We start from the raw sequence: 21,787 nt of genomic DNA on the forward strand, positions 1-21,787 counted from the left end.
TCTTGTTCACACTGTTTTGTTCACTGCCATCTCTTCTTTCTTCATTGCCTTGTTTTGCCCTGTTATTCTTCCCTTGGCCTGCTGCTGGTTAAGTCCTACTGCTGCTGGTTAAGTCCTACTGCTGGTTAAGTCCTACTGCTGCTTTACAAACTGAAACCACAGTTCAGGTTAAGACCCAAAGGCCTAGCTAAATCAAAGCTCAAGTTCAGTCCACTAAAGGCCTAGTTCTCTGTCAAGGGTACTCAAAGCCCATTGACACTCCAAGCCCAAGTTCATTATTAAGGCCTAGTTCTCTGTCAAGGGTACTCAAAGCCCATTGACACTCCAATCCCAAGTGCATTATTAAGGCCCAGTTCAATTCATTTTAAGACCAACTGAGTCCAAGGCTCAGTTCAATTCAAAGGCCCAAGGCCTAAAGCACTTCATCATTACAAACAAACCCACTAAGCCCAATAGCAATTTAGAACCCAAAATAGCTAAACACTCCAAAACACACCCAGTCTCTGTGGATCAACCCGTACTTGCACGAGCTACAACCGACGACCGTGCACTTGCGGTATTACTGTAGGCCCGCGTTTCATTTCGCTTCATTTTATACATATCCCAAAGCCTACCAGTGTTGTTATCCAAGACGATGTCAATAGAGATAATGTTGACAATGTGATACAACAAGTTAATGAAGAAATTGTGGAAGACATGGGTAATCAAGAGGAGAAGAGGAACCAGCTGAAGTCATGGGTGGAAATGAGGATGATGGGCATGACAATGAAGAAGATAAGGAAGATGGAGATAAGGATGATGGGGATGACAATGAAGAAGATAAGGAAGATCGAGATAAGGATGATGGGGATAACAATTAAGAAGATGAGGAAGGTAAGGATAAGGATAGAGACAATGAAGATGAAGAAGCAGAGGACAACTCAGATTAAGAGGAAGTTGAACAGGAAGAAGTTAAGAAAAACCTAGAAAGGCGGCTAAAAAACCTTGTGCTAGATATGCATACATTCCTGATGACGATCTGTTTTTGCCACCAAAGAACCCAACTTATGGTACTCCAAGAGATGGAGGGGACGTCTTGTTTGGCTACAAAAACTCATGGGCTGCTAAGATCTATTCGGCAAAGGTATTGAATCTTAACCATGAAGATTTCTCAATGATTTTTATTATATTTTGACATATATTTTTTTTATATATATTAGTATATAAGATAAGATGTTGTTATTTTAGGACCATAATAATGTTGTCCGTGTTTTAAAACGTCAAAAGAACAAGATATGGAATATAGAAAATGAGTGTGATGAGGTCCGGTTGGTGGTATATGATTGTGTACTTTGGAACGCGATACAACACGCACACCAAAAATTTGATGTTGTCACTGTTACTGCATTTGTCGAGAGGCCTTATCCAGAGACGGATACCTTTCATCTACCGTTTGGCGAGATGGAAATAACTCCGGATGATTGTTTTATAATCACAGGCCTACCAATTACGGGAACAAGTGTTCGAGAAGGCTATGATCACTCAATGAGTTATGAACGTCTTGAAAAATTGGTCGAAAAGTGTCTAGGATGGAGCTCTAGCAAGGCACAATGTGAGTTTAGAAGAGCTGCAAAAGAGCCTGACGAAGGTGATGAGCATAATCCGTTTAACAAAGACCGCACGTGCAAGAAGATATTAAAAAAGATCAAGATGACAACCTTGTTTGATGAGTTTAGTGGGACGAGCAAGTTGGTTCTTAAAGGAAAGTTGGTGATGACCGAGGAGAAGATTCAGCACCATGTGACTGCTTATTTGTTATATCAACTAGGAACCATTTTCTTCCCCGATACTTCAGGTCACGTGGTAAATGCTTGTTACCTCCAGCTATTGGACCCCCTTGATCAGGTGAACAACTACTGTTGGGGCATTGCGGTTATTTCGTTCATTCAAGCGGAGCTCAGAAAAGCTTCGAGGCTTAGGAGTGTTTTCTTTGGAGGGTTATACACCCTTGTCCAGGTACGCCGTTGAATTATCCTTTGTGTGTTTGAAACTACGAACTCATTAGCATAATGATGAGATGTATCTTCGAACAACATATTAACCGGAGAAGGTTGATCATCCATTGGTATAGGTTGGCTTTCCATCTACAAGAAATGTAAAAACATCAATTGGAATTACATTATCGCAATAACTGAACTCAAGGTTCGGTTTATAAAGCAAAGTTGACATATAACCGAACAAGTAACAAATAAAACGTTCTGTTACTTCTTATTTTATCTAGATAACCGAACATTACACTGGAATTTCATATTATTATTTTTCCTAAGTTCGGTTATTTACGTTGTTATTTCGAGTTTGCGAAACAACCGAACTTAATATACTAAGTAAACTCTAATATTACGTAGAGTTCGGTTATCTAGTTCGTAAACATGCAGTTTGCGAAACAATTGAACTTTGTACACTAAGTTAATTCTTATTTTTACGTAAATTCGGTTAGTTATTGGTTGAGTACCAACCGAACTTTATACACTAAGTTAGATCTAATTTTTACGTAAAGTTCGGTTTGTTAATTTTTAACGAACCAACCGAACATTACAATGAAATCTGAGTTCGGTAACCTGTGTGTTTGGAGAAAGTAACCGAACAACACTTTCAGGTGAGTTCAGTTACTTCCGTGTTTAGCTAAAGCAACCGAACTGCACTTCCAGATGAGTTCGGTTAGCTGTTCTTGACATAGCGTAACCGAACTAGCCCAAATCCACTTGAAAAATTTACATTTTTAGGAAATTTTTGACCAATTCAACATACATTATCTAAGTTTGGAGCATACCTGGACACTCAAATACTCTTCCTCCGGTTGTGGTTGATAAAATCCATCGTATTCATCTTGAGATTGAGTTTTGGGAAGAATAGAATCACCATCTAAGTAATAACTCATATCCGGATCATTGTGAATGTTAACAAATACTCTAGGAGAGGATGGAGATGAAGAATCAGATGAGTTTTCATCACTTGAATACCCAAACTTAGTGAATTGGAAAAAAAATATTTTCCATGTTTTTTTCCTTCATCTTCTCTAACTTTACTCTCTCTAAAATTCTACTCATCTAACAACCATACCATCTTTTAATATAATCTCACTAATTATTATTAACTAAATCATTTAACTAATCATAACCTAAAATTAATTATTAGGGTAGTTTAGGTATTAATATAAATATCAGATATGGGGTGACCTAGATTTACTTCTAATGTCTTTACCCAAAATAAAACAATGGTCCCCCCAAAAAAGGATGATCCCCAGAAAATCATTCAAAGCAAAATCGCATAGCATGGCTAGTATTGGCATATTTTCTAGGTAAATTTAAAGGGTGTAAAGAAACTTCTACAATGCTGAAAGTGCCTAGTGTTTGGCCATCTTTGAAGCTGTCACTTGGTACAAAATAATGGAGCTTCGATGTATCTTGAATTCTTGATTGAGATTGACTTAAAAGGGAATAGCAAGATATTTTTGCAACCAAATCCAATAACGTATCTTGGTTGCATGTAAACATTCTCCGTGGAGATTCAATATTTTTTCCTTTCTTTCTTTTTGCAAATTAGGGATTCATTGAGAAGACTTACTTAAGGTGTTAGTAGTCGTGGTTACAATAATAGTATAGCTAACAATACTATATGAAAAATAAAAGATAAACAATATCGAAAGGTGTTGAACTCGCATATGTTGCCTCGTTAAAAACCTTGACAGGGAAAGCCCATAGGGAGAAAACCTTGACGAAGAGAAAGAACAGGATAATTCGTAAAGAAGATCCTAAAACTAAAAAATGTAAAGATAACCAAAACTTTTATAATTTTTCAATAACCTAGGAAGCATTTGTTCTTCATCGGTATCCAATGAGTAGTCATCTGATACTGACAATATATATGGTTTCGCAAACAAGTTCTGAAGATTGAGCGTCTCTGCTCTTGATAATACTTCAAGATGGTTTCCTGAGCCCTTCACTATTTTAATAGATGGAAATGTAGGTTTTTATGTCAAAAAAACGTAAACAAGGTAGCTGACAAGCTTGTAAAATTTAGTAGGAATGTTTGTGTAACCAGAGACTGGTATGATAGACTATCATGTGAAATCTCGAGTCAGCTAGTTGAGGGTAAAAACTATGTAAATGTTTGATCCTTTAATGAAATTTTCCTTTATTATATATATTATAACTAGTTGGGCCCTATTTTGTGAAAGGGGTGAGAGTCGAACTCGTGAACTCTCTCAACCTTCTCTAAAGGTGGTTTCAAAATTTGAGTTCATCATGAGATCAATTTTACACCATTTTGTAAAATCTGGTTTACAATAATTGGTTTATAATGTAGTTTTACGAGACAGATTTTAAAATATGAGATGTATATTAGGTAACATATAACTTGTAGGCGACAAGTCACTTGTTAAATTTGGCCACTATGAATCACGTGGAAGATTTTGAGTTGTGTTCCCAAACTTTGAGTCACATTGGTATACTCAATTACAATTCATATTTTTAGTTATAAAGTATGTGTTACAGCGGATAATTTTGGGTCACACTGGCTGATTTCAAGTCACGCGTGTTAGAGCATTGATTGGTAGCACCCACAAGCGTTGGTATGTCAAGTTCGGTTGTCAAATCTAGATGCCAAACCTATAAGCTTGAATCGCTCACTATATTTGTAACACCCCGAGTTCCGGACCAGAGTCAAACCCATATGAAGATCCGAACTCGAAGCGTTACGGGTCGGAAAGAGACTTAAAGTTTATTTTTATAATAAACATAACTAAAACTTTATATACATGATTTGATTCATATGAATTTACTAAACATCTTTAACAACATTTTAGTTCAGATTTACATTTCAAGCAAATACAAGTGAAAAAAGCGGGGGTCTAACAACACCACCCAAATATTTCGCTTAACAATCTATATGGACAAACTCGAATATACTTTTAAGAGAATCAACAAGACTCAATCAATTAAAATCATATCAACGAGTTTATATCTCTCTCTCTTGATTTGATTTCCTCAAACAGAAACTGCGAGTACTAATCAAATACAAGGAATAACTTGGATGGTACCAAAGACCAATATCCAAGGATCAATCAATGACAATCAACGACCAAAGGTTGGATTACTCTAATTGATGATCTAACGCACAACCTGTATTATTTCAATTATAAAGATAAAACAATATAATGCGGAAATTGAAATAACACAGACACCAGAAATTTTGTTAACGACGAAACCGCAAATGCAGAAAAACCCCGGGACCTAGTCCAGATTGAACACACACTCTATTAAGACGCTACAAACACTAGCCTACTCCAAGCTAACTTCGGACTGGACTGTAGTTGAACCCCAATCAGTCTCCCACTGATCCAAGGTACAGTTGTACTCCCTACACCTATGATCCCAGCAGGATACTGCGCACTTGATTCCCTTAGCTGATCTCACCCACAACTAAGAATTGCTACGACCCAAAATCGCAAGCTTTAACAATAAAAAAATCTGTCTCACACAGACAAGTCTATTAAAGGATCAATCTGTCTCCCACGAAAAAAACCTTAAGTTTTTGTTCCGTCTTTTGATAATAATCAAGGTGAACAGGAACCAATTGATAATCCGGTCGTATATTCCCGAAGAAAAGCCTAGATAAATCAATCACCTCACAACAATCTTAATCGTATGGTAACGAAACAAGATGTTTCAGAATCACAAACAATGAGATGAAGATGTTTGTGACTACTTTTTATATCTTGCCTATCGCAGATATTAATCTCAAGCCAATCAATCTGATTGCACTCGTACGATAGAAGATGCAAGATCAGATCACGCAACTACGATAAAAGTAGTATCGGTTTGGCTTCACAATCCCAATGAAGTCTTTAAGTCGTTAACCTGGTTTTAGAAGAAGAAAACCAATGGTTAAAGGAGAAACGACTCTAGCACGCAAACTAGTATCACACATGAGGTGTGGGGATTAGTTTTGCAGAGTTGCTAGATGTCCCCTTATGTAGTCTTTCAAATCAGGGTTTCGCCTTGGTCACAAAGCAAACAACATCCACCGTTAGATGAAAACCTGATTTTGATTCAAGCTAATATTTCTCAACTGTTAGATCGAAAACTTAGCTTGTTATACACAAATGAAATGTACGTTTCTAGGTTTGTTAACCGTACCCAAACGTGTACATTGTTGGTTCAACAATAGTTAACCCAAAGGGTTAGCCATATGAGCACTTCATACAAACCATATTCTTCTTCACCATAACTAGTTCAAGTGACTCAAATGAACTAGTTAGAGAGTTGTTCAATTGCAAGGAAATCTTATGTACTACACAAGACACAATTGAAGCAAAGATGATTTGATTCACTTGAATCGGTTCATGAACTTTATAGCCACGGTTTGAAATTTGTGTTCCTTAGTCTTTTATAAGTTTAAGTTCAGAAATCATCTTCAGATATATAACCTTCTTAAGTTTGCACACTAGGTTCGCGGACTTAAGCAACCGGACAGAGTTTACAAACTTCAGCAGAAAATCTCGGCAAAGACTTTCCGCTGGTTTGCGGACTAGGTTTGCGGACTGGTACTCACGTAACAAGTTTGTCAACTCCAGCAGAATTTCTCAGGCTGAGAAGTTCGGCAGTTTACGGACTGAGTTCGCGGACTTGGCAACAAGCCATTCTTCCGGTTTCTCTTGATCAACAAAGTTCGCAAACTTTGGTTCAAGGAATAGGACTTATGCACATATGTGTTTCCACAACAATACTTATGTCCATCATTGGTTATGTAATCTAAACTCTCATTCCAACCATTGAAACATTCTTAGAGGACGTTATACAGTTGTTACACCATTTCTCGTCAAAGCAATTTCCAAAGTGATTGAAACATATCATGACTTTCGTCACTAGGTAAAGATAAACATGGTCGAAGCGAAACGCTTACCAACACATATTTCAAGATATAGATAGGCGAGGTATACTCGGCTCGAAATACCAAATGTGTATAATCTAAGTCTATATATAGCATACAACTTTTTGTCTCAAGAAGTAGGAGATAGAGTAGATAGACTTTTGAGTGACAGATAAGTTCAAGTCTTCACACCTTTTTGTCGAGAAGTTCCACCGGTTCCTTGAGTAGTTCTTCTTCTTGTATGCTGAATCGCCATGAAGTCCTTGATCTCAACTACACTTTTTATCCCAGTATGAGACTTAATTATAGTAGACTAGAAATCAAGACTTATAGTTTTGATCACTAACATTGACAAACATGCTTGAGATAGCAACGCATGCGAGTTCGACCGAGCAATGCTCTAACAATCTCCCACTTTGTCAATTTTAATGACAAAACTATCAATACATATGGAATACAAAAAAGATAAAGAAACTCTAGTAGCTCCTATTCCACATGTCTAATCTTCAACATTCCTCGAAATCTTTGTCACTTCCAAGTACTTCAATGATCCCAAAGGTTGTAAGTTTAGCATCACCGTTGTTGAAGATCCGTAGCTATAACAATGAGAAAGCATCAGTCTAGATTATTGTTATACCGTGTCACAGTATTATTACACAGTGTCAAAGTCCAATTGTATCACAACTTCAACAATAATACTACGGTGATATGTATCACTTCCCCTTAGTCAATACTCCATCTCACTTGGAAACCACTCCCCCTTACACAATGATCCCAAAACCACATGTATTTGTAGTGTGAACTACATATTAATTCTCCCCATTTTTGTCAATAAAATTGGCAAAGGTACAAGAACGAGATCATAATGAAATTTCCGTAAGAGACATTTCATGACTAAAAGAAAATACATACCATCTAATTTAGATGCAATCATATAGCCGAAGCTAATAGCATTCATCAAGGAGTTTAAAAGATACAAGATAACCCCTTTAAAACTCCACAGACGCACACCCCTCAAGATATGACCATTAAGCACAAGTTCAAAAGAACTCTCCCCCATATGATGTCATTCCCAAGGGAACAACAAAAGCGACCTTAATTTCAAAAGAAAAGAAGGATTTTTATTGGACACTAAAAACCATGAGAATGATTTTCTATATCCAAAATATCAAACAAATTGATCACAAGTAAACCCATGATTAATTTAATCGGAATACGCAATCAAATTAAACACAAAAGTGATCAACTTAATTGATTATGCTCGACATAAGAGAACTTACGGAGCATACGACTAACATACCCATCAAAAAATGAATAATATAGTCGTTCATATACTCAACATAAGAGGAATCTTACGGAGTAAGAAAATACTCAACTAGATTAATTACAAGAGAGCACATAATTAATCTAATTTGAATACACAATCAAACTTATTACAACAATAATAAATTTAATTGTCATTTGTTTTGCTCGGCATAAAAATACTTATGGAGCAATGACTAAATAACCAAACAGGATGATTAATTTAGTTCAAGAATGCTCAACATAAAGTACCTTACGGAACAACCAACAAAGCTAATCAAAAAATAATCAACTTGGTTGTATCGTTCTCAACATAAGACACATTATGGATCCTCACAGTATTACATAAAATATGGATCAGTGAAGATCAATATTGTGGAATACACAAGGATTCATTCTATCTTCCATCACTATTTGCATAACGATTTTTAATAGACATAATCCTTGAACACAGAAGATTTTAACCTATCTTCCATCAAAGAATTGAGAATATAGGCTTAACTTTTGTATATGTCAAAAGTCTATTCATCCTTAAATCAATACATGAATACCGATCATGAACGACTTTACTTTTGGCAAAATATGGGACAACATAGTTCACGGACGTAAACACCGATATCCCATAACAAATTGCAATATAAAAAATCATAAAGATTAAATACTGCAAACCATCATCCTCCAAATATTTTTAGAACTTAACATCAATAAACCTAAAAAAACAAGAAGATGAAAAGTATAATATCTATGTGTAGTCACAATCATTGCTATTCAAGCACTAGTTATTATTCCAACTAAACCAAAAAGAAGACATACTAGGCAACAATATCTTTGAGAAATTCCTTATCATTCCCGAACTCCTTGTCGTCAATAGCCATTGGAATATAAGGTTTGTGGAGGAAGGAGTCAATACCAACAAACCGTCTTGGCTGATGATGTCGAACCAGGGCCTTCTGAGTTTCCAAAGATCGTAAAACGCAAGCCTTTATTTCACTAATCTCCTTTCTTACTTCCTTGAACTCATAAAGAACATCGGAAAACTTCTGAGAGTTAGAAGGGACAGTCCTTGGCTTTCTTGTATTCCTCCTCTTTCTTTTCAAGGAAGGAGTTACTGGAGATTTCTCTTTTTCCTTGATTGATGGCTTAACAATCATATTGTCATCTTTTCCATCCAAAGACATGATGCTTAGAGAACAATTATAAACAACTGGTTTTTTGTGAGTGGAATTCACAATCTCATTAAGCAGTCTTAAGATATAAAAGATATCAGAGAGGAAAAAGAAATGTAGGGTTCGCAACCTTTAAACAGGTTCGTGGATGCCCAATTCTAAACCCTATAAAGAGTAAAATTATCGATAATAACCCTTTACTTTATTTGATAGACAGTAAAAACAAACCTAAGAAAAAAACTTTTCCTAAAGCCTGAGCGGTACACAATCTTATCTCTTTTTGATCAGGCACATGAGACAAGATTTACCAAACAACACAATTAATTTGTGTTGTGGTGAACAATAATTTGTCCACAATTTTCCTCTTGAAAGGAATCCTCAGACTTCTGTCTATCAAAGCGATTTGACCATACCTTCTTCTCTAATGGTCTTATTTTGTCTTTAGAAACCAACTTCTTAGACGAAGATAAAATCCTACATACCTCAGCAGTCTTCTGAGTAAGTTTAAGCTTCCTTGCCAATTGATTTGATCTTCGTTGAAGTTTGTTGGCGTGCCTTACTTGATATTTGTACTTGTAACATCTTGATATTTCATGACCCTTTTGAGAATAAAACGAGCATGTCAAACTTGGATAGTATTCAGGCATCTGTGGTGTGAAAGCAACCAGACATGTAGTAAATCCTGAAACATTACAACCAGAGTTTCCAAAGGATGAGTCAATTGATTTTTCCATCTTGATTGGATTCTCTTCTTCACCGAAACCATCAAGGTTGATATATGTATTGATACAATTATCAAAGTAAATGTTTTCACATAGAAGACCAACACTTGATTTCCTATCTTCATCAGAATCATAGATCCCAGACATCTTATCAAGTGTTACAGCAAGACCTTTGTTCACATTGTATTTTCTACGATTTGGGCACTCGTTTGCAAAATGACCAAAACCTTTACACTTAAAACACTGTGGCATATCCTCGTCAGCATCCCCATTTTTAGGAGGGACACGATTGTGAGGTTTATTTGGCGACCTAGGTTTGTCTCTTAAAAACTGTTTACTTCTCTTCAATAGAAGATCCCTAAACTGTCTTGTGATCAAGGAGACTGATTTATCAAGATCTTCATCCGAAAAATCACCCTCAAACTGATCATCCTCAGAGACATAAACACTTTTACTTTTATCAAGTAACTTAGTGTTCTTCTGTAATTTAAAGGCGACATCCTTTCTGATTTTGGATGTATGCTCATGATCAAATATCTTTATCTTTCCAACCAATGTATTTCTGTAAAGATTATCAAGGTTATTTCCCTCAACAATGGCATGCTTCTTAGACTCGTATCTAGATGGCAGCGATCTGAGAATTTTCATCACAATGTCCTTTTCAGAAATAATCTTACCTAATGCAAAAGATGCATTAACAATTTCAGACAATTTGTGATTAAACTCATCAAATGTATCTTCATCTGCCATACGAAGGTTCTCCCGATCGGAATTAAGGTTTTGAAGCCTAACTTCCTTTTGACTGGAGTTACCTTCAAATACGGTTTCTAAGATATCCCAGGCATCTTTAGACCTAGTGCAATTTGACACAGAGTGCTGAAGATTTGGGGTAATGGCATGTATGATGGCATTCAAACCGTCGGAGTTTTACTTTGCAGCAAGTATCTCGGCAGGATTATATTCACCAATATTCTTGGGAACGTTTACATCTCCAACTGCCACAACGGGAGCATCATAGCCATTAACAACATATACCCACGATTGAAAATCGCGCGCTTGAAGAGAAGCTCGCATAGTAATTAGAGCCATCGAATACTGGTGGTACGTTAATAGAGATAGAACCTCTGTCCATAGAGTCACATCGCTACAAACACAGACTTTTGAGGTCTTGAACGTGTTTTCCTGCTCTGATACCAATTGAAAAAGCGGGGGTCTGACAACACCACCCAATATTTCGCTTAGCAATCTGTATGGACAAAATCAAATATACTTTTAAGAGAATCAACAAGACTCAATCAATTAAAAGTATATCAACGAGTTTATATCTCTCTCTCTTGATTTGATTTCCTCAAACAGAAACTACGAGTACTAATCAAATACAAGGAATAACTTGGATGGTACCAAAGACCAATATCCAAGGATCAATCAATGACAATCAACAACCAAAGGTTGGATTACTCTAATTGATGATCTAACGCACAACCTGTATTATTTCAATTATAAAGATAAAACAATAAAATGTGGAAACTGAAATAACACAGACACCAGAAATTTTTTTAACGAGGAAACCGCAAATGCATAAAAACCCCGGAACCTAGTCCAGATTGAACACACACTCTATTAAGCCGCTACATACACTAGCCTACTCCAAGATAACTTCGGATTGGACTGTAGTTGAACCCCAATCAGTCTCCCACTGATCCAAGGTACAATTGTACTCCCTACGCCTTTGATCCCAGCAGGATACTGCGCACTTGATTCCCTTAGATGATCCCACCTACAACTAAGAGTTGCTACGACCCAAAATCGCAGGCTTTAACAATAAACAAATCTGTCTCACATAGACAAGTCTATCAAAGGATCAATCTGTCTCCCACAGAAAAACCCTAAAGTTTTTGTTCCGTCTTTTGATAATAATCAAGGTGAACAAGAACCAATTGATAATCCGGTCTTATATTCCCTAAGAACAGCCAAGATAAATCAATCACCTCACAACAATCATAATCGTATGGTAGCGAAACAAGATGTTTCGGGATCACAAAAAATGAGATGAAGATGTTTGTGACTGCTTTTTATATCTTGCCTATCGGAGATATTAATCTCAATCCAATCAATCTGATTGTACTCATACGATAAAAGATGCAAGATCAGATCACACAACTATGATAAAAGTAATATCGGTCTGGCTTCACAATCCCAATGAAGTCTTTAAGTCGTTAACCTGGTTTTAGAAGAAGAAAACCAAAGGTTAAAGGAAAAACGACTCTAGCACGAAAACTAGTATCACACGTGAGGTGTGGGGATTAGTTTTGCAGAATTGCTAGATATCCCCTTATATAGTCTTTCAAATCAGGGTTTCGCCTTGGTCACAAAGCAAACAATATACACCGTTAGATGAAAACCTGATTTAGATTCAAGCTAATATTTCTCAACCGTTAGATCGAAAACTTAGCTTGTTATACACAAATGAAATGTACGTTTCTAGGTTTGTTAACCGTACCCAAACGTGTACATTGTTGGTTCAACAATAGTTAACCCAAAAGGTTAGCCATATGAGCATTTCATACCAACCATATTCTTCTTCGCCATAACTAGTTCAAGTGACTCAAATGAACTAGTTAGAGAGTTGTTCAATTGCAAGGAAATCTTATGTACCACACAAGATACAATTGAAGCAAAGATGAATTTATTCACTTGAATCGGTTCATGAACTTTATAGTCACGGTTTGCAATTTGCATTCCTTAGTCTTTATAAGTTTAAGTTCAGAAATCATCTTCAGATATATAACCTTCTTAAGTTCGCACACTAGGTTCGCGGACTTAAGCAACCGGGCAGAGTTTACAAACTCCAGCAGAAAATCTCGGCAAAGACTTTCCGCCGGTTCACGGACTGGTACTCGCGTAACAAGTTTGTCAATCCAGCAGAATTTCCCAGGATGAGAAGTTCGGCAGTTCGCGGACTTGGAAACAAGCCATTCTTCCGGTTTCTCTTGATCAACAAAGTTCGCAAACTTTGGTTCAAGGAATATGACTTATGCACATATGTGTTTACACAACAATACTTATGTCCATCATTGGTTATGTAATCTAAACTCTCATTCCAATCATTGAAACATTCTTAGAGGACGTTATATAGTTGTTACACCATTTCTCGTCAAAGAAATTTTCAAAATGATTGAAACATATCATGACTTTCGTCACTAGGTAAAGATAAACATGGTCGAAGCGAAACGCTTACCAACACATATTTCAAGATATAGATAGGCGAGGTATACTCGGCTCGAAATACCAAATGTGTATAATCTAAGTCTATGTATAGCATAGACTTTTTGTCTCAAGAAGTAGGAGATAGAGTAGATAGACTTTTGAGTGACAGATAAGTTCAAGTCTTCACATACCTTTTTGTCGAGAAGTTCCACCGGTTCCTTGAGTAGTTCTTCTTCTTGTATGATGAATCGCCATGAAGTTCTTGAGCTCAACTACACTTTCTATCCTAGTCCGAGACTTAGCTATAGTAGACTAGAATTCAATACTTATAGTTTTGATCACTAACATTGACAAACATGCTTGAGATAGCAACGCATGTGATTTCGACCGAGCAATGCTCTAACAACAAGTAAACAATTCAATCACTAAGCTACTCATTTCCATCTTCCGCTGCTTCAACTCTAATAAATCTGCGAGAAATGTCAATTGGGGTGAGATGACAGCTCAATAGAACGCATTCCCAATTCTCCAAAGATGCGCAAACATAATCATTTTATCAAGCATAAACATATACCAAGAAACACATTGTGACTTCAGCTAATCAATGTTATATTCGGCAATCACATTACCAATAATGTTTCTAATAAATTATCTTATTTAGACTTCAATCATGAATTCACAACGCCAATAATATTTCTTACAAATCGTCTAAATTCAGATTCAAGACATAAGTTCATAACATCAATAACATTCTCAACAATTCATGCAATTAGATTTCACACTGAGTTCATAACACTAATAATATTTATATTGTCACAACAAACCATGAGTTTACAACACCAAGATGATTGTCAACAAGTCATTCATCAATGATTCAACACATATATTCACGTATTTATATAGTCACGGAGAAACCATGAGTTCACTAATCATCCATTTGGGATTTAACATATCAATTCAAAATTCATCCATATAAGTTCACACTTGAGTTCAACAATTCATTGAATTATATTCCGCACATGAGTTCATAACACCAATTAAGTTTTCCAAAAAATCATATAATCTAGATTTCAACACATGATTCACAAATTAATATTGTCATCACAACAAGTAATTATGAGTTCACGGTACGAAAACCTTGGTTCGTACACCCATCTATCATTTATCGGCACAGACAGCCTCCATCAATGGTCAGGAACAAAAGTTCCTATGTGGATCATACCCATTTGCTCTCGGGGATCATTACCCATTTCATTCACAATACGAAAACCTTGGTTCGTACACCACCTATCGTTTACCGGCACGGACAGCCGCCATCGATGGTCGGGAAACACAAGTTCCCATGGGGATCATTACCCATTTAACTCTCGGGGATCATTACCCGCCGTTAGTATGAAACATGTTCCATATAAGGTAAAACAAGAACTCATTTCCAAAAACATTTTCACAAACAACACAAGCAACTATGGCTTAACAACATGAATTTCTTCCAAGCATTTAATCAAACAAACTAACTGCAACCATACTACATTATATGTTTCATGGTGATAAAATTATCCGATAATCCTCATATTTTGCAGAAACATTTTTGAAACATTCTTATAAAACATATCCAAAATTCACACCAAACCAACGGTTCAAACAAAAGATATTTGTTTTATATGATCCTTCTAAAAATTGGGAAGATAACATCATATTATCATATTATTCACAGTAAATTAATATTAATCTTAAATTGATCAATTCCAAAGAAAAATGAAAGATAAGATGTTTATCTACAACTTTCGGTAAGACCTCAAGTCGTTTCAACATTATTAAGATTACCTAAGAACATCAAAACCACAACAAAGCGAATCTGTCCAAATATTTCAGAAACATCACTCAAATTCAAAGAAAGTTTAAACGGTGAATAGACGATGGATTATTCTCAAATTTTGACTAGTGATACCCAATAATGCTTTCTACCAATAATAAAAGGCTGATCATCAATTGGATGCTTCAAATTAAATAGATAAATTTCAGAACCCTAATGATATAAGAATACACAAAATTGAAATCAAAGTGTAACAAAGAAACAAGAAGAGAAAAGGGATTAAACATTCTATCTTTAATTAGCTACAATCTCCTATAGATTATCCATAATTTTCTTCTCTAAAAACTTTAGCTCCATCTCTTTTTCCTTCTCATTCTTTTCCAAATCTAAAATTATTTCTTCTTATTATTTTCTTAACTATTTTATTTATCTTTTCATTTTCCCTTTATTTTATTTATTATTGATTATTCTATTTCCACCCTAAATTGTATCCTTCCTAATTTAATCCACCCACCTAGGCTAAGGCTAAGGCTAAGGTACAACAAACTAAGCCACAAGGTTAACTAATCCGGGGTATAACCCGACCCGAAACAATATCTAAAAATATAGGGTATTACAATATTCAAATTGGGGTTAGGTTAGACTTAAGTTGTAGAGGTGTAGGATGGAATACTTCAAGTTACCTCTGAAGAGTTGAGACAAGGACTGGATATCACACGAAGACATCAACAGTCATCAAAGGTCAGTAATTGAAGATTTGATTTCCTCTCTATGATTGTCGACCTCTATATTTATCTGTGAATCCGTGAAACAAACGAAGTATTAAAGAAAAATACCTTGACTTTAAAATGAGAGTCTTGATCATTGGAATTAATCAAAGTGCTAAAGTAATATTGTACATGATTGGTGTTCTACTACTCTTTATATGGCTTGTAAAAATAATCTTGGCAAGCTTTTAAAAACCCATTTCCGATCAACATAGGATGTACTTTTAGTCCACATTGTTGATGTTTTCAAAACAAGAGATGTAACTTTCAAAAATTATGTAGTTTTCAAAAAAAAAACTCTAGTTTTCGAACACAGCTAAGAAAGTCAAAAATATATGCTCCTTGTCATGCTTTCGAAAACTGATTCTTTAGATTACAAAAACTGGACAGGTTCTTATTGTTCGCCGCCAAAATCCCCGAAACTCAATTACCTTATTTAAGAAAATTGCTCTATGAAACTCTTTCAGGATACTCTTATAAAACACAGGTGAAACGACAAGGGTACCGAGTACACCAAATTTTTTTCGATATCTACCAATGCAATCACTCCTTGTACAACCTTACAAAAAAACAACAGTTAAAAATTATTTCTACAAGGTGTATTTGGTAAATAGTCAAAGTTCAAAACAAACTAACTATGGGGTCATTTCCAGGTTGATTAACATACAAGTGTAGTGACTTAATTATAACTATGACAATAATTATAATGCAGAGTGTAAAGTAGTGGCACATTACACAAGATTTTGTTAACAAAGAAAACTATCTGGCAGAAATACCTCAGGACCTAGTCCAGTTTTGGATACTCTAAGAATTCACCCGCTACACAAACTGACTACCGCAACTTCGTATAGTTGAAACCAACTAACACTTATTTATTACTCAAATCCTTCAGCATCTTCGTGTCTATGACCAATCTAGTCTGCGCATGTGAATTCCAAAAAAAAAAATCCACTATCTTGAGTTGTTTCACCACTCTGAAGATTTTTGCTCTCAATCTCTTTGGATCACAAACCTAAATAGTAAAGGACTAAATCTGTTTTAGTAACCAAATCACGTATCAACCTCCCAAATTAATCTTTAGATCAGAGATAAAGTATAATAAAGGATCTTTCGTTTAATATAAACTCCTTTGTTCAAAGATCAAACCAAGATAAAGATTATCAAAATAATCAGTCTTAGTGAACAAGTTCTATCCAAGCAACTTAACAAGAAGAAGTAACTAGACAATTTGTTCTATTTTTCCACAAGTCTTATTAAAAAAGCGGGGGTATAACAACCACACCCAATAATTCTTTCGGTAATCTGTATGGACTAACTCCGGTATAATTCCGAAAGCACTGACTTAAAAGCGAGCTGAATGAAGAAATATATCAAAGAGTTATATCTCAATTTCTAAATACAATCTGCAATCGAACTGATAGAAATCTGTGAGGACGATTGATATGAGAAATAACTTGGACAGTACCAAACACCAATGCCCAAGTGCCAATCAATTCATATCCAATAATCAAGGTCGGATTTACCAATTGATTGAACTACGCACAACCTGTGATATTTCAATTATATAAACAAAAATATAATGCGAAAAATAAATAACACAAACACCAAAAAAATTGTTAACGAGGAAACCGCAAATACAGAAAAACCCCGGGACCTAGTCCAGATTTGAACACCACACTGTATTAAGCCACTTCAGACACTAGCCTACTACAAGTTAACTTCGGACTGGAATGTAGTTGAGCCCTAACCATTCTCACACCGATTAAGGTACAGTCGCGTTCCTTACGCCTCTAGAACCACGCCGGATTCTGCGCACTTGATTCCCTTAGTTGATCTCACCCACAACTAAGATTTATTACGACCCAAAGTCGAAGACTTATAAACAAATTTGTCCCCCACAGATAAGTCTATTTTGATAGATAAATATGTCTCCTACAGAAGTACCTATGAAGTTTTTGTTCCGTCTTTTGATAAATCAAGGTGAACAAAACCAATTGATAATCCGGTCTTATACTCCCGAAGAGCATCCTAGAAATATCGATTACCTCACAATAACTTAACTATATGGTAGTATATGAAGTTATTGCATAATCACAAAGAATAATACAAAGAGCTTTGTGATTACTTTTTATATCTTATCTATCGGAGATAACTCTCGAGCAAATCTTAGAGAAGATAGTACTCAATACGATAGAACAAGTAAGATCAGAATACGCAACTACAGAGAAAATTGTTGGATCTGGCTTCATGAATCCCAAATGAAGTCTTCAAGTCATTAACCTATAATGGTTTTGGAAAAACCTAGGTTAAAGGAGAATCGACTCTTGTCGCAACTAGGACACATGAAAGTGTCGGGATTAGGTTTTCCAATTGCTAGAGTTCTCCCTTATATAGTCTCTCAAATCAGGGTTTGCTTTCAATCAAAGCTAAAATAGCTTAGTAACAAAGCATTTAATATTCATCGTTAGATGAAAACCTGATTTAAGATTCAAGCTAAGTATGCTTAAAACCAAAGCAATATCTCTCCGCCGTTAGATGGTCTTATCTTGTTACACACAAATGAAATATACCTTCATTTAGATATGGGTAACCGTACCTAAACGTGTATATTGAGTTGGCTCAATAACAGTTAACCGAAGTTAGCCAAATGAACACTTTTGTCTTAACCACATTCATCTAACACCTCTAGATCAAATATGATGATCAATCAATCATGAAAGATAATCAAATGAATTTAATTGTGTTTCACATAGAGTTGTTCAATTGTTCACTATCTCATATAAATATATATGAATCAATTGAGTCAAAATCGAATTGATTCGTAAGAATCAATTCATGAACATGAAGCCATGGTTTGCAAAGATTGTATTCCTTAATTCATTAAAGTTTTATTTCATGAGTATGAAAAACATACTTGACCTATTTTAGAACTTTAACCATTGTTTGCAAACAGGTACGCAAACTATAGCTTCCGTACTTTGGTCTTGTCCAACCGTTTGCAAACGAATATGCAAACAGTTGTCCCGGACCTAACTCAGGTAGAACCGTTCGCATACTAGTATGCAAACAAGGTTCTCGGACTTTAACAGTTAAATCCGTTCGCAAACTAAGTATGCAAACAAGGTTCCCGGACCTTAATCATACCAAAACAGTTTGCATACTAGGTACGCATACTGTGTTGTATCCAGACAAAGGTTTTTGTTCTAAACTCTCATTTCAATCATTGAAACATCCTTAGAAGACGACAATAGATGTCTCACACAATCTATTAGCTTCAAGTAATTTTCAAGTGATCGAATGATCAATACGGAACTTTCCAAGTCGACATCAGATGATTGTCTCACACAAATCATGTAAGATGTTTCAACGCAATTTCCACATGATCATCTTTTGACTTATTATTTAGTTTCCAACAAATAAATCGTTTCCAACTAAACTCGTCAAGAATATGATGAACGTAGCTAAAGCAAAAATCTTCCGACACATATTTCGAGAAATAGATAACCGAGTTAAACTCAGCTCGAAATATCAAATAAGTATAATGTAAAAGCCTATATAGCTATACAACTTAGTCTCATTAGGATATAGAATAGAATAGACTTATGAGTGATAGATAAGATTTAGTCTTCACATACCTTTTGTTGATGAAGTTCCTCCAAGCTCTCCTCAGTAGATCTTCGTCTTCAATTGATGAATGTCGTGAAGTCTAAATCTCAACTACACATTATATCCTAATCCGAGACATAGCTATAAGTAGACTAGAAATCAAGACTATAGTTTTGATCAACTAAACTTAACAAACAAACTTGAGATAGCAACGCTTGCGAGTTCGACCGAGCAATGCTCTAACACTTATATTAATCGGAATAAACGGTTTTATAGATCCCAAAAAATCAAGTGTGCAAGAAGATTCAAACCAGAAAGGAAAAATATTCAGGTCTTCAATCTTCAAAGTAATCGTTGCACATATAACTTGATTCCACTATTGATCAACACATGCATAAGGGGTCTGTTAACGTTGATTGATCAACAATTTTATATGTAGATATCGAAGCATTATATCTGTAATAGTCATATCCTCAAACAAATTAAGTGGCCTTATATCATAAGAGAAAAACCATAATTAAACAGATTTGATCTATCAAGTATAATTATACCGGTAGTTCTTAATCAAATCAATTAATTGAAAAAGTAAAATAACAATACAATTTAGTTTCACATCGACGGTTGAAAAGACAAAGGTACCCAAATACGCCACAATTTTTTAAATATCAACCTATAAGTCTTATACCAACTGTGATCGTCTATGGACTAAGTCGAGACAATACAACAACTTGATATTCATTTGATACTAGTTACCGTCCAAAACCGATTTACTATAGGATCAATATCAAGTGATTCGGATTAGCGCACAAGTGTATTTACTTTATTATAATATAAAACAATTATAATGGGGAAGTAAAGTAAATAACACAACATAAGATTTTGTTAACAAGGAAACCGCAAATGCAAAAAAAATCCGGGACCTAGTTTAATTTTGAATACTCTCAGTATTAAGCCTCTATAAAAAATCTACTACCAACTTCGTATAGTTGAGAACAAGTAGACTACCCTTAGCTACCTAGTTTCCTTAGTATCCCTGCGTCTTCGACTTTTAGAGTCACGCACGTGAATAACTACTCCTTTGGATCGTATTCCAAATAGCAAATGGATGAAATTGTTTGGTAACACTCTAATCAATCTTTGGTAAAAGTTATGTTTGAGTTGTCAACAAAGGCTCTTCCGTTTAAACTAATAATCTCCTTTGTCTGGTCAGATCAATCCAAAACTTGATTACCGAAATAACCAATTTCGGTATTTGCAATCAATCAATATAGAACTCAAAGAGTAACTATAAAGTGATGTCGATCTTATCAACTTTATAATCACAAGTCTATCAAAGATAAACAAGATCTAGTTGGATCCCAAACGATCAAGACGTGTGCACGGATTCACAAGATACAAAAACTAATAAGAAAATATTCTTTGTCTTCAAATCTTCAATTGCCTTCTCAATAACCTGCACAACACAAACTTGAATCCTCTTGTGATCAATCGCAAACAGACCAGAGTATGTTAACAATGGATTATGACAAGATGTATTTAGATCAACAAATGGTTCTAAACATCTCGTTGATACTATGATTTAATTTGAGTGACCCTTATGTCAGAAGATAAGGCTCTCAAGAATATCAAACTAGGTGCAATCAAATTTTCAAGAATGGTTCTTAAAAATGGTTCTTGATCCCACAGATGTCTTTAAACGATCGGTCGTAAAAGATTTCGCCTAATTAGGGTACTTTCCTCTCCGGATAGACGGCTCCACCAGAAACAACACGAATGAAGTTTTCCTGGATCTTAAGTTAGTTTGCAAGAAATGCAAACTCAAGTATTATGAAAAGACGAGGGTACCCAAATACACCACAATCTTTTATTTTAATCACAACCTATACAAGACCCATTGTGTATATACCTCTTGGAGATACAATCACTCAAGGAATGTTTCAACACGGTGTCCACTTGAAATATAGTTAGTCCGTACTGGCCTAACAATGTGAGAATATCAAAGTAAAGTGGAGAAATCCAATACACTTTGTGTGATCGTCTATGGATATGAAATCGAGACAATACAACAACAAAGTGTTCACTTGATAATAGTAAAACCTTAGAAGATAAATATCAAGTGCCTAGTTAACATACAAGTGTAATTACTTTAATTATAATATAAAAACAATTATAATGCGGAAATAAAGTAAAGCACGCACCAAAATTTGGTTAACGAGGAAAACTACAATCTTGTAGAAAAACCCCGGGACCTAGTCCAGATTTGAATACTCAATGAATTAAGACGCTACAAAAATT

The sequence above is a fragment of the Papaver somniferum genome, chromosome 8 (genome assembly GCF_003573695.1).
Source record: "Papaver somniferum cultivar HN1 chromosome 8, ASM357369v1, whole genome shotgun sequence".
Lineage (NCBI taxonomy): Eukaryota > Viridiplantae > Streptophyta > Magnoliopsida > Ranunculales > Papaveraceae > Papaver > Papaver somniferum.